At 40.3% G+C, this 13,606-nt stretch overlaps 1 protein-coding gene across 2 annotated transcripts in view; it reads right to left on the bottom strand.

Annotated features, from left to right (window-relative positions):
- Nucleotides 1-13,403, bottom strand: part of FKBP5 (FKBP prolyl isomerase 5) — a 55,342-nt gene extending 41,939 nt beyond the window's left edge. Inside the window, exon 1 of one of the 2 annotated variants that reach the window (XM_079980621.1) lies at nt 13,266-13,403. The gene's annotated coding sequence lies outside the window, so the exon portion shown is untranslated. Of the gene's footprint in view, nt 1-12,302; nt 12,413-13,265 lie in introns of those variants that run through there. The other variant, XM_079980622.1, reaches the window with a different exon arrangement.
- Nucleotides 13,404-13,606: the final 203 nt, after the last annotated feature.

The raw sequence follows: 13,606 nt of genomic DNA, 5'->3' as shown, positions 1-13,606 counted from the left end.
GTGGGCTGACTTACAATTTTGTGATCAAAATATTTTGGTAGGTGTGAATTATTATTTGACCAGTTACTGTACTTGTGTAGTCCAGTACATATCAGTTTGCCAGTAAAATAGGACCACTCAGAAATGTGAGGAGGGGGGATATAAATGAGTAAACTAAAAGAAAATTTAAAACCCCTAGAAGTGGCACAAAAACGACCTATTTTCAGTGGTTTCCAGAGCCTACAGAATGTTGAGAGATTAGGATTAGGGGCTTTATGAGGCTAAAAATTCATCTCCCTGCACTCTGTGAAGAAGCTGCAGGAGAGAGGAAAGAAAATGATATTATTTTTTCCACTCTACAAAATACTCCTTCCTTTGCTATGCTATACAGCAAAAAGTGCTTGGGCAGCCAGCCTAAGCATGAGCCCTTTAGCATTATAGCACAGTAGGGAAAGTTAAAAGAGGGTGGAAACGGAAATATTGTGATTTTTTAAATGTATGACAGGGGCATCTGGAGGACTGGGTCTAAAGATGCTATGGTATCAGAGTGCTGGGTTCAGAACCTTTGAAGAGGAAGGGTCTTGTTTCAGTTCTCTTGAAGTTGCTTGTAATATGGCCTAGTCAATCACTCTGTTGACTTGGATGGTGCAGCTGCAGCAGAGAAAACCAACTGCCTGATGGCCACATGCAAAATGCTTGCTAATATGAAGCTCCCCTCCCCATTTTAGCAAGCAGTTTTAATGCAAACTGTTTTGTGCTAATGTACAAGCCCCGTTGAAGATGAACTCCCCAAACCGGTCCTGGGGATGGCAACATCCCTTCAGAGGTGGTTATCATAGCAGCCCATCAGTTGATGGGCAGTTACAGCAATCCCCTTTGCCCTCTGTAAAAGTTCAATCACCAGATGTCATTATGACCAATCAAAGTTGACCTGCAGAGAATGGAGGATTTGGGGATCTGGCCCAGCATCTGGATCAATTCATGGAAATGTGATATATGAATGAACACCTAAGGATGTCCTTATTAGATGACACCATTTTATTTGCATTTTAGCAATCTGAGTTTTCCATAATTCCATATCCACTCCAACAATTGCAGATTAGGATGTGCATTTCATGCAAAAAGAATAGAGGGTGGGAATAGTTTATATTTTCCCAGACTTCAGCCCTTCTGCTTATGAGTGCAAAAGATAGAATAACAATAAGAATTCCCTTGCTTTCTCCCTCTCCCTTCTCTTTCCTGCCCAGTAGCCTCATTGTTTTCAGATCTTTCTGGTCAATTCTTTTCAAAAAAGAATGGCTCTGATCTGTTTAATAAATATATTAAATCTACTAATCATGTATTTAACTATATATATTAATTGTGTATGTTCAATAATATTATCTACAGTGCAACTTCGGTTTTCAAACGTCTCAGCTGCTGAACGTTTTGGAAGCCGAACGCCAAAAACCCAGAAGTGAATGCTTCCATTTTTCGAATGCGCCTTGGAAGTTGAACAGCTTCCATGGTGTATTTTTCCATTTTCACTATTCACTTTGTTGACAGCCCTTTGATTTTCGGTTTTCAAATGTTTCGGAAGTCAAACGGACTTCTGGAATAGATCATGTTCAAAAACCAAGGTTCCACTGTACAGTATGTTGCAAACACTTTAATTTATGATATGGAAATTTAGGGGGAGAAGGACGGCTTTACCCACCCTATTCTTGGAATGTTTCCTAACAATGGTCTACACTATTCTTGTAACAATATTGCAGAGTTTACCTGCTTGCTGCTTGCTCTCTTCTCTGAACAAGATTTTTACGGAAGCTGGGCTTCCCCTTCATAAAATAAAATTAGCCAACAGCAACCTGTACTTCCAGATTTTTACAAGTTTGAACATTATATTTGGTGCTGTAAACTGCTACAAATGATTGATAATACATGGCTTCCCCACCCCCCTAAGTTTTCCTTGTTTTCTCATCAAGCTTAATGGGATTCAGAAACAATTTGGAATTTTAAACTGTCCTAGCTCCCCCAAGTGGCAGTATCAATTGTTCAAAAACCTATGGAATGCAAAACAAACACTATCGGGTTGCTTTAATGGACCAATCCAGTTATGTTTTAATCAACATTTCTCAACATGAATGCAACAATGAGATTGTGTATCAATTATTCATTTAAGTAACATGGCAGGCAAGGAGGGAGATTGTTTCATATGAAAACAATTAATCATACTGATAGCATTCTTTATTACACACTAAAAGACTGATTTGACCTAGAACTGTAAGTTTCTGCATTAATTAGGATCTGACATTCTATGACTACAATCTTATGTATATTTTTGTGGAAGTGAGTCAGATTTTCTTCTGTAATAATTACCTCCAAGAAAATATGCATAGAATCAAGCCATATAATAATGTTTCCTCTCCAATTTGTACTGAAACCCAACTTTTAAACCAACATCAGATTGATCTCATTCAAGTTGAAACCAGATCATTATCTTCCCTCTCATCTCCACAGTCATTAGCATTATTATCTTCTATTGTAACTGCATTCCTTACAGGAGAATCATATGCTCAGCAGCAAGTTCTGCTGTGTTCAGTGGTGCTTGGTTTGAAATAAATGTACACAGGATTGCAACCACAAGCTCCATGTTGCTGAACAAAAGAGAATGGGTGGAATCAAGAAACAACTTCTTAAAATCCAGTATTTCTGTTTTTCATTCAGTCTTAGAAAGCTGAAACAGCTGAATATATTCATTTGTTGACTGGGCCAATTAATATAATTACAATACTCCTGAACTTTTCCTCTCATTCCTAGGACCAACAATGTATCAAAGGAGTGGAGAAAAACATGGATTTGTTTGTATGCGTGCTTGCCAGGTAAAATCATTTATCGTGTTTGTTGAATGAATCTCCAGAACTAGTTGTATTCCCATAAGATGGCAAACAAATGATTCTAGCTGGTTAACATGCAAAGTTATAAATATTCGCAATTTGATAACTAAGCAAATTGCAGAGCCAAGTTTAGACAGAGGGCGTGAAATAGGAACACTAGTTCACCCAGGAGGGCCAACAGTGTGTGTTTGTTTATGCAGAAGCAAGTCCCACCGAGAACAATGCAAATAAAAATACAAAATGCCACATACACTATGCAGGACACACAGAGGGACTTTTCCACATTTCTCTAAAGATGCTACCCTGAAATACTGGGAGATCCTTCAGAGCAGCACAATAGGAGAACCACCCTATGCAAAAGCACTGTGTGGGTATTCAAAGGTCTCTGAATCCCTGCCTATATGGTGTGAGTATAGCTACCATTCTAATGCAGATGCATAAATTATGAGTAAAGTGTTATTTATTTAGGGAGCTATCCTAACTTTCCCTCTCCAGAGCAAAGGAACCACTGCTTTTCCCTGTACCCAGGGTAGCCACCAGATGTCACACACACACCCCCTACCTACTTATAGCTCAGGTTTATACATTTTTACTAGGAAACAATTATCACTGATTTCAAAGAAGCCTAGTCTTACTAAATTTCATTTAAGTCAATGATACCTACTTTTAAGTAAATATATGTATAGGCTCAGTTGCTGTGGAAAAGGAAATCACAATTCCTGCCGTTGTTGATCAGAGCATTCTTTGTCTACTCACAAATCTCTTACTAAAAAGGAGTTAGTTTAACAGTGGAGGCTTCAATATGCATATGAAATAGTAGAAGGTGGGGGACTATGAGCTGGGAGACAACAAAATTGCAGATTACATGTGTTGACTGTAACTTCTTAGCCAAATCTTGTGCTACAGGCCTCTAGTATTTAAAACGATTCCCAATAAGAAACTCTTCTGATTCCTTCTATACTGCCTTGTTCCCAACACTGGCAACCTAGCAATCCATTCACAAGCATTCCATGATCTGCTGGTGGATTCAAATAAACTCTCTTAGAAAACTAAAGCATAGATTAAACAATAGTCTATTAAAAGATATTGATCCACCTTTATATGCACACTGAGCTGTGTGATATTACGAATAACCTATCACTTCTAATCAAAGGAACAAAGTAGACCAGTAGGACCTATATCAATGCTAACTGTAAATGCAACCGTCTCACCACCCCTTAATGACTCACCTAAGACCCTGTCATTAAAATTCACTTTTTTTAAACATAGTGTTTTTTATCTTCAGCAATACCATTTGATTTCTGACTGTTTTGTTAACCATGTTTTCAGGGATTTATAACGACTCTCAGAGTTGAAGCCTTGAAGAACTGTTGCTTAGAAGCTCAACAGTATGTGTGGTTTTTTAAATGCCATTTATAAAAACAGTTTCCCTACTGTTGATGAAATCCAAATGATAGCTAGAAAGCAGATTTTCTTTATTTTTCTGGGGGAAATCTAAGGCAACTAGTCACTTCCACAGTTCTCCTGTGCATCAACAGAAAAGGGCTTGTATACTTTGGACTTTCACCAATAACATTTTCCCCAATTGTGCTTTATATTTTTATTGATTCAAATGCATTTGTTGTGTATCCTAAAAGCTGAAGACATGTAATAGTATATTAAAGCCAGTGGCTTGAATTAATTAATTTTATAATGAATGATTTTAGAGTGTTGTTTGTGCTGTACTTTTGTACTGTTTTATTGTTGTTAGCCGCCCTGAGCCCGGCTTCGGCTGGGGAGGGCGGGATATAAATAAAATTTATTATTATTATTATTATTATTATTAAACAAAAACATAGACATACCGTTAAAATAATACTACACCTCAAGCCATCTACCAATTTAACCCATACCAAGAAAAGTTAGTTTGAAGAGAAAGATGATACTACACCAAACAAGGAACTTCTGAAGAAAATAACTGCAGAAGTATGAAGCAGCCACTAGTATTGCTTTCTGAAATATCTTTCAACACAGCTGCACAGCACACAAACAGTACAATTAAAATGCAGTCCTAGTCGGTCTCTGAGGGTGCTAAGAGAAGAGAGTTCACAGTAAGGCTTTCTGTGTTCAATAGGTCTTAGCCTGTGGGCCCTCTATGTAGCCTTTCATTTTCATTTTTAAATCATTTTATTCTGCATCCATTATGATTTGTGTTCATATCAAGGCAATTATCTCATTTTCAATACCATTTATGCCTACAGAAGTTTTTGGGTGGACATACCGCTTTGCTTCCAATCAGTGCATGTCCCGTAGCTTTCTGCTGAATTTCCGTAACTTTTTATACCACAAATATTCTGTGTGGGGTTTTTTTGGTCCTGTTTTGATTGACTATAGCACAATAGTGCCCCTACAGGTGGCAACAACCCAGTGCCATATGCATCTTAGGACCAGGTAGGATGTGGATGGTTTAGTAAAAACAACAACCCAACACTAATGCATTATTATTGCATCAATGGCATGTTGCAGAATACACCTACCACTAGTCTGAAGGAGCCCCTAGATATGCTGGTATATCTTTTAAAAAATACATATTACCACATTGCACAATTGGCACATAGCCATTTTATATTACTGTACTTTTAATTCTATAATGCCACAAATAAATCCATTATTACATTTTAGGAAGCTTGAATAGACTACTTTTCAGCAGCTCATGTCACAGGAAGCAGCTGAAGTTGCAAGTGAATTCTATTCCACGTAGAATTCTGCTCTGGAATCTGGTAACAGGATCTGCCTCCGTGTACCGATAATAATAATAATAATAATAATAATAATAATAATAATAATAATAATAAAAACCCAGCCCATCTGGCTGTGTTTACTCTGGGCGACTCCCAACAGAATATTAAAATCACGATAAATACATCAAACATTAAAAACTTCCCTAAACAGGGCTGCCTCTCAGGTAGTTGTTTATTTTCTTGACAACTGATGGGAGGGTGTGTCCAATAGATGTCCATGATATTCGAGTGGCCACATGATCTAGTTGCGATTCCTGCATAGCAGGAGGTTGGACTAAATGACCCTCAGGGTTCATTTCAACTCTACAATTGTATGATACTATGATTCACTGCAATAGCTGTGTTAGATAGAAAAACAACAGTACCGTATTCTCTGCTATACAAGATACTGTGCTTTCAAGATTTGAAAAAATGCTACCTTGAAATAAGATAAATTTATTGCATATTGACTGGTTGAAAAAAAAAATAGTAAGCCCTTTAACATCACAGTAAATGCCTGCCTGAATGCTATGGTTATAATCTGTATCTTCCTTTTATAAATTTGTTGTCCTCACTTATTTATCCACAAAAAAGAGGTTCCCACAACTCATAGAATTACACTAAAATTTTGAGACTCTTTTTCTAGCCATTTTAAATCTTATTTTGGTACCTTTTAACTATATATCTGTGAAGCTTGACAACATTAGACTGCTTTCTCCTATCAAGACTTTTCCCTCTCATTTTGATTATATACAACTTTCAAACCTTTCCCATCAGGCCCCTTTGCTACTTATGTGCACATATACCCATAAAGGTGTGAGTGTATATTGTGGGTTTTTTAAGATGTAATTTTTGCAGTGAAAACTAACCATTCACACCCAACAGTGTGAGACAGGAATACATGATCAAAAAGAGCAGACCTGCTGCCAAAAACAGTGGACCCCAGCTGTTTCACTCTAACCAGATGGAGTGAACAGAAACACCGGAATTTGGATGCTGCCATTAGTTAAGCATCTAAAGCACCTAAAGCTATTACTGGCTTTTAAAAGTTCTTTTTTTAAAAAAAATCTATTTAATCATGTCAGGTTTTTACTGAAGTATATACTCACCCATGTTTCCATTACTTTCTCAACTGTAATGAGGTAGAAACTTACTTCCCCTCAAAAATATTTTATTAGTTTTCAATACAATAAAATGAAACTTTCTTCTTAAAATAAGAAATGCAAGAATCCTTGGAATTTCACCATTCCCAATCTCAATAATTCTCATGCATTCTAATTGTATTACAGTGCTTCAATTTTGATTCAATAGAAACATCCTTTCAGTTGGGTCAGGAAAAACATTTCAGGGCGCAGTCATGCTCAAGATTTACCAGCTGAGGTGCAAAAGAATTTGGCAGCATCCCAGCTATGTTTGCCAAACACTAGATATGTTTCCACAATGACAGATAAAAATAATAATTTAATTGTGCACTCCTGGCCACTGCTCAAACCTGGGTGTTCTAGGTTCAGGGATGAATCCAGCAGTATACTCAAACTGCAAACCTAAGTTTTCAGGTGGGGGGCAGGAGGGATGAATCCCTATTCAGCACAAGTGCCTTTTAACTAACCAGGAACAAGTTCTGTCTTGTCTAGATTAAGTTTCAATTTGTTCACCCTCATCCAGTCCATCACTGACACCAGACACTGGTCTAGCACCAAAACAGTTTCCTAAGATTTAGGTGGAATGGAGGGCAAGGATTCCATACACAAGTGGTGGCTCTCACCTCTCCAAGGAGCCTGTCTGCATCCTCAGGCTGCACAAATTGTAAGGTATTCTTTAACACAGGACAAGCAGGAGCCAGTTATATCCACAGGACTGGTGTCAACTATAGCATCCACGACAGATACGCTGACAGAACACGTGAATAGGATGGACTTATGGGTGGGGCAAGGATGGCACAGGGAAGAAGCACAATTATGCTATACAGTGGTACCTTTGGGTTAAGAACTTAATTCGTTCCGGAGGCCCGTTCTTAACCTGAAACTGTTCTTTACCTGAAGCACCACTTCAGCTAATGGGGCCTCCCGCTGCTACCGCGCCGCCGGAGCACGATTTCTGTTCTCATCCTGAAGCAAAGTTCTTAACCCGAGGTACTATTTCTGGGTTAGCAGAGTCTGTAACCTGAAGTGTATGTAACCTGAAGCGTATGTAACCCGAGGTACCACTGAACCCTATATTCCCTGGTCATGTTCACACCATACATTTATAGCACGTGGCTTCCCCCAAAGAATCCTTGAACCAGTAGTTTGTTAAGGATGCTTGGAACTGTAACTCTGTAAGAGTCAAACTACCGTTCCCAGGATTGGGGGGAGCATGTGGCTTAAATGTATGGTGTGGATGCAACCATTCACTCCACAACTATAGCCTCTTCAACTATAGCCCCTTCAACAATGCAACTTTACACCAACCCTCCCTTTGGCTGCTTGTAAAAAATGTATTTCCCTCCCTGGGTGGATCCTGAGCAAGAGCTATGTGTGCTCTCTGAAGGTCCCCTGCCAAAGCTATGTGGGTACTGTGTTGTGTGGGCTCTCCTTCCTCCCCTTTGGTGCTGTATTTCAAAATGCTGATTGCAAAGAACATAAAGGCCGCACTATTGGCATGTCCAACATTTTAATGGCATCCTTGTGTGTGTGTGTGTGTGTGTGTGTGTGTCCCCAGCTAAGCGTACCTTGGATATAGTGGCTCTTCTGCTAGCATAGCAGTGGCGTATCTCCACTTCTAACATACAATGAGTACTGTATAGGATTGCTCTGCAAAATAATTGGATGCATTCATAACGTTTAAGGAAACAGAATAACATTTTAAAGCACCAGCTCTGTACAAAGATGAAATACGGTACTTTAATTCTGAGCCACCAGCACAAAATATTTAGGAATGGGGGTAAACGGAAATTTCCAGAGTTGCCCTCAGAACAGATTCAAAGCAAAAAGGCCAAAGGAAAGTCATGTTTCAAATACAGCTCTTTTTTTGTTAAATATATAATTATCTAATTACATAAAGGTGGCCATGTTTGTTTTTACCGCAAGACACTGAGTCTTATGGCACCCTGACCACTAACAAATGTTATAAGCTTTTATGGGCCGGACAAACAAGGAAGGATTATACTTCATGCGTTTGATGAAGTGGTTCGGCTGCACAAAACCTTATACTGTAATACAATTGTTAGCCTTCTAGTGCCACAGGATGCTCTATTTTTTTAATGTATTGTTCCTTGGCCAACACTTAAAATATGGATTACTTATGTCTAGTTTCTAAACAGATTTATATGAAAATAAATCTAAATTATTTCAGTTAAAATATATTTGTGCAGAACTAGATTGAAAGGATCAAAACTTTCCCAGAAGAGAGGGAAACTCAATGCACAAGAGTAGGAGAGAAGCAAAGAGGGTTGATATTGGAGGAATGCTGTGAACAATCCTAGGCTGAACCAGATGGCCACAGGAGCACTTATCAAGAAGAAGAAGAGTTTGGATTTGATACCCCACTTTATCACTACCCGAAGGAGTCTCAAAGCGGCTCCAAAGGAGTCTCCTTTCCCTTCCTCCCCCACAACAAACACTCTGTGAGGTGAGTGGGGCTGAGAGACTTCAGAGAAATGTGACTAGCCCAAGGTCACCCAGCAGCTGCATGTGGAGGAGCGGAGACGCGAACTTGGTTCCCCAGATTACGAGTCTTAATTATCGCTCTTAACCACTACACCACACTGGCTCTCAAGGTATCAAGGTAGTGGCAGTTGCCCCTAGGCAAACAGGGAGCTAAGTCCCACCATCAAAAACAGGCATCAGATGGTTGTGTAGGAGACCAAGAGTGAGGCACACCTATTGCCCTTTCTGAGCCCAAGGAACTGTTTCTTACCAGCACAGCACTGAAAGTACAATATTTACAATTTCAGTTAAATGCACAAGATTGTTTTCAGTCTACCTAACGCAATGGGCCTCCTTTATCTATACCAAAAACAATAATCTGGTCAACAGTTCTGAGTTTTCACTACTTCAAAACTGCAGCACTCAGCTCCATTGGTTTCTCTTTCATTCCAGCTAAGATGACCTACTGAGATCCTCCCTAGAAGAACCACAATGCATCAAGGGCCCAGAGATGCATTTTAAATAAAAGCACACATTCTACTCATGTAAAAACACACAGATTCCCGGACCGTCCGCGGGCCGGATTTAGAAGGCAATTGGGCCGGATCCGGCCCCCAGGCCTTAGTTTGTCTACCCACGTATAAGAGCATGTACTCGTTGTAAGCCAAATCCCAGGCCTTCGCATAAAACCAGTTGTTGCAGCCTTGTATACATCTTGCATATTTCTTAATCATAATCAATCCTATAAACTGTGTCTCCATAGTGACTCAAAGAGTTCAGCCATTAAACGGTATATGACTGGAACAAATAAAATAACAACTGGGTTGCTAAACAAAACAGATGAATGAATTAGTTGTTCCATCTCACTTATGCTAGAATGAAAAAGCACTCAGAGGAGTTTCCACAAAACAAGTTTACAATAACTTTAGTTCTTTCGAGTCCCCTTATACTTTGTAAGGCACTCTTGAGAGCACAGAAGCTGTGAAGGGGAATGGTGCTTTATCATTCCACGATGAATTGATTTTCATCCACAACTCCTGGCCACCAATCTGCCTTTATCTCCTCCCCCACCCCATCCCCCAATTCTAGACACAAGTATATTTTGACTTAGAGGTTACTGACAACAAACTGCATAGAAACGAGTACTCTTCATAAAGTACAACTAGTATACTTTTGTATTCTACAGAAAAATTCCTGGCAATTTAAACACTGAAATGCATGCTCTTATCCTTCACTTAGTATTGGTTCCTGAAGGATACACATCTGACCACTGTCAACAGGTAGTTGTTTTCTACCTACCAATATGTTTAACCTAAGGATGGGTAGACCTGGGTAATAATAGTTCTTGTATTTTCAGAGGTTGGGAATCAGCCATTTTTATTATTCTTGTTCCTGGAAGGCCACGGTACAACCTGATGCCAGCATAGCAGCTAAATACTCTCATTTGAATGTCTGCTACCTCCTCCACAATTTCATCTTAACACCATGACCATATGCAGATTCCATGGCTGTACCATCAGCCAAAAACAGATTTCTCCAACAGATTGCCTTGTTTACCATTGCCTTGTTTACCATTATTTTGTGAAATTTCCTTGGCCTAATAAAGGCATTGCCCTAATACAGATTTTAGAATTTTCCTATGAGACACGGCTCATGGCTATCTTCACTTTTTCTCAGAAATAGGTTATATAATGAATTTTTTAAACTCAAAATGTCTGTTAAACCTTACATTAAATTCCATCTTCCTAAAAGGAGCATGAATACAGTGAAAGTGTAAAATGATGGATCACACAAAAATAACTCAATCAATTAGCATGCTAAGGATCCATGACGTTAGAATACTTTTTGTTGAAAATAATTTATGTGGCTCTTTGAAAGGCACTATGAAACATGTTTCTAAGGATTCAAATCAGAAGTTTATTCTTGTATGTTTAGATCAGAAGATAAATTACATAGCCTTTCAGTTTTACCTTTCATAGTTTTTACAATCCCTTGTTATCAATACATGTGCCTATTTATTAGTAGTACATTCATCAAATAAAAAATAAATGCAATAAACTAGCTACTGAAGTTTACTTTTAGCATTTTGCCATTTGTGACCAATATAATCCAGCCTGGATTACAATAGTGTTGAGAGCTACCTTAATTCTTCTAGTAGGGGTAAATTTATTTTAGTATTTCTAACAATTTGTACAGGCTTTTGTCCACCTAAATGTGTGTTATAGGACTGGAAAGAGGATCCTTTAATCCTCTGGCTTGCAAATACTCTATGGCCCTCCTATGTCATGATTTTGCAGTTGTATATTGCTTTGTTTGTTGACTTTATTATTTCATTTTATTGCACTTTTATTAAATATTTTGTTTTAACATGTTGCTTACCACTTTGGGGGCTTTGGGGCAGAAAAGTAAATTATACACACATATATTGACTGTAATAATAATAATAATCCACAGATTTGTTCTTCCTTTTCAGAAACCATTTTTGGCGTGATTCTCTTGCACAGGCCGGCTAAAATGATTAGGAACTCCTTAATAGGACTAATGTACCGGTACTCTCTCTCTCTCATATACTACAGTGTTTTCCTCTTGCTAGAAATTTCAATGGGATTTTGACATTAAAACTTTCTAGTGGATTAAGGCCTCCCTCTTTTTATGCATTAGGGCATTTCTATGGAGACTCCAAATACTGTTTTGGTAAAGTATACAATGTTGGGAACATGATGGTGTTTCTACCTCCACTATATAAGGAGCCTTTGTACCATTTTGGAGATGAATCTACACGAAGCTTCGAAAGGCAAGATTAGACAAAAAGTTTTAAAAATAAACATTTTTAAATACAAGTGGGAAATGCCCCTCTAATAAATGATATATTGCAGCTTTGGACAGATACCGCTGTTTGGAATAAATAAACTTTGTCAACTTTTCATTCTCAATTTCCCAAAGACAGAACCCTGCTCGTTTATTCTGAGTTACACTTATAGCTCAAAAACAAAGAAGTCAGGAGCCCATGAAACAACAAAATACACCCAGACATCAGTTCTGTCTCAAAACTTCCAACATACCACTTTAGCAAAAGGGTGCTTTTCTTCCAAAGGTCTTTTCTCAAATCTTTAAGTAGGTCCAGTTGCCTAGCTCCAAATCAGCCATCACCCAAGTCTCCGATAGTATGAAAAAAGGGAAGTAACATGAGAGCTTAAATTCCTTCCCCCCAACTCCATCTCCACCTCCTCCTTACATAATGAAGAGGAGACACTAACGGGGGGGGGGGGGAGCTAATAACAACATCACTACTTTCTCTCCGCAGTTCTGCTCCACTGCAATGACTGAGGCAGCAGCGTTTGTATTTATTTTTTAAAAAACACTCTCTAAACCCGGGTTGGAAATGCCAGGTGTCTTGTCATCAGCATCCGAAGAAGTGATTGCTCGGTGGTGGTGGTGGCGTTGGGGGCGAGAAGCGTCTTCACCCTCGCCCTGCTCCCAGTTCTTTCATTATTTCCATCGCCCCCTCCACCTCCCGACCCCAAAATACACACACAGCATCTGCCATTGTTCCTCCCCTCCTTTCCCACCCCCCTTTTAGTAAGAATGGGGCTGTTTTTTTGGGGGAGGGGGGGTTGTCTTCCAGAGAAGAGGTCGGATAGAAGGGCGGCGAGTGAGAGAAATTCGATTTCCAAGTCTCCCAAGGCAACGCCTGGCTGGGGAAGTCGTGGCGGGGAGAAGAACAAACAGGGCTTGGATCCTACGGGGAAGTGAGCGGCCGGCGCCTGTTGTTATGGGGTTGCGGGGAGAGGGTGTGCGAGGCGCGCCATGGTGGGCTGCCCGGAAGATTTCCCCTCAGGAAGGAGGGCGAAAGGGGCCTCTCCGAAGGGGCCGGGGGCCGAGAGAGAGGCTGAGGCGGCCCCTTGAGCGGAGGGAGACCGGGCTGGAGGTCCCGCCAACCCAAGAGCAGCGCCCCTTCCTTCCCTCGGAGGGAGCGAGAACAGCGCGCCTCTTTCCCGCCGGGCCCGCCAGCCAACGCCGGGTACCTGCCCTCGCCACCGCCGCTGCCGCCAGCTTCTGCTGCTGCTGCTGCTGCTGCTTCTACCGCTGCCGCCGCGTTATCCGACCGGGAATGACATGAGCTACCGGCGTTGGCCGCGAGTTCCCTCCGCGAAGCCCCTCCTCCTGCTGCCTACTGGCCCTGGCGCTTGCCCGTCTGGGAGAGCGGTCCCCATGGCGCTTTCTCATTGGGCCGCTTCTCCCCGCCCGTATGTAAATAGCGCCTCCCGCTCATCCACAATCAAACTGCCCTGAGGGGAGTCCGAAGTCTCGAGTTCCCATCCTCCCTCCGGGAAAATAAATAAGAGGCCGATAGATCGAGGGAGGG

The sequence above is a fragment of the Podarcis cretensis genome (genome assembly GCF_951804945.1).
Source record: "Podarcis cretensis genome assembly, chromosome: 6".
Lineage (NCBI taxonomy): Eukaryota > Metazoa > Chordata > Lepidosauria > Squamata > Lacertidae > Podarcis > Podarcis cretensis.
The sequence above is the reverse complement of the archived record's forward strand: the minus strand, read 5'-3'. Positions and strand labels throughout refer to the sequence as shown.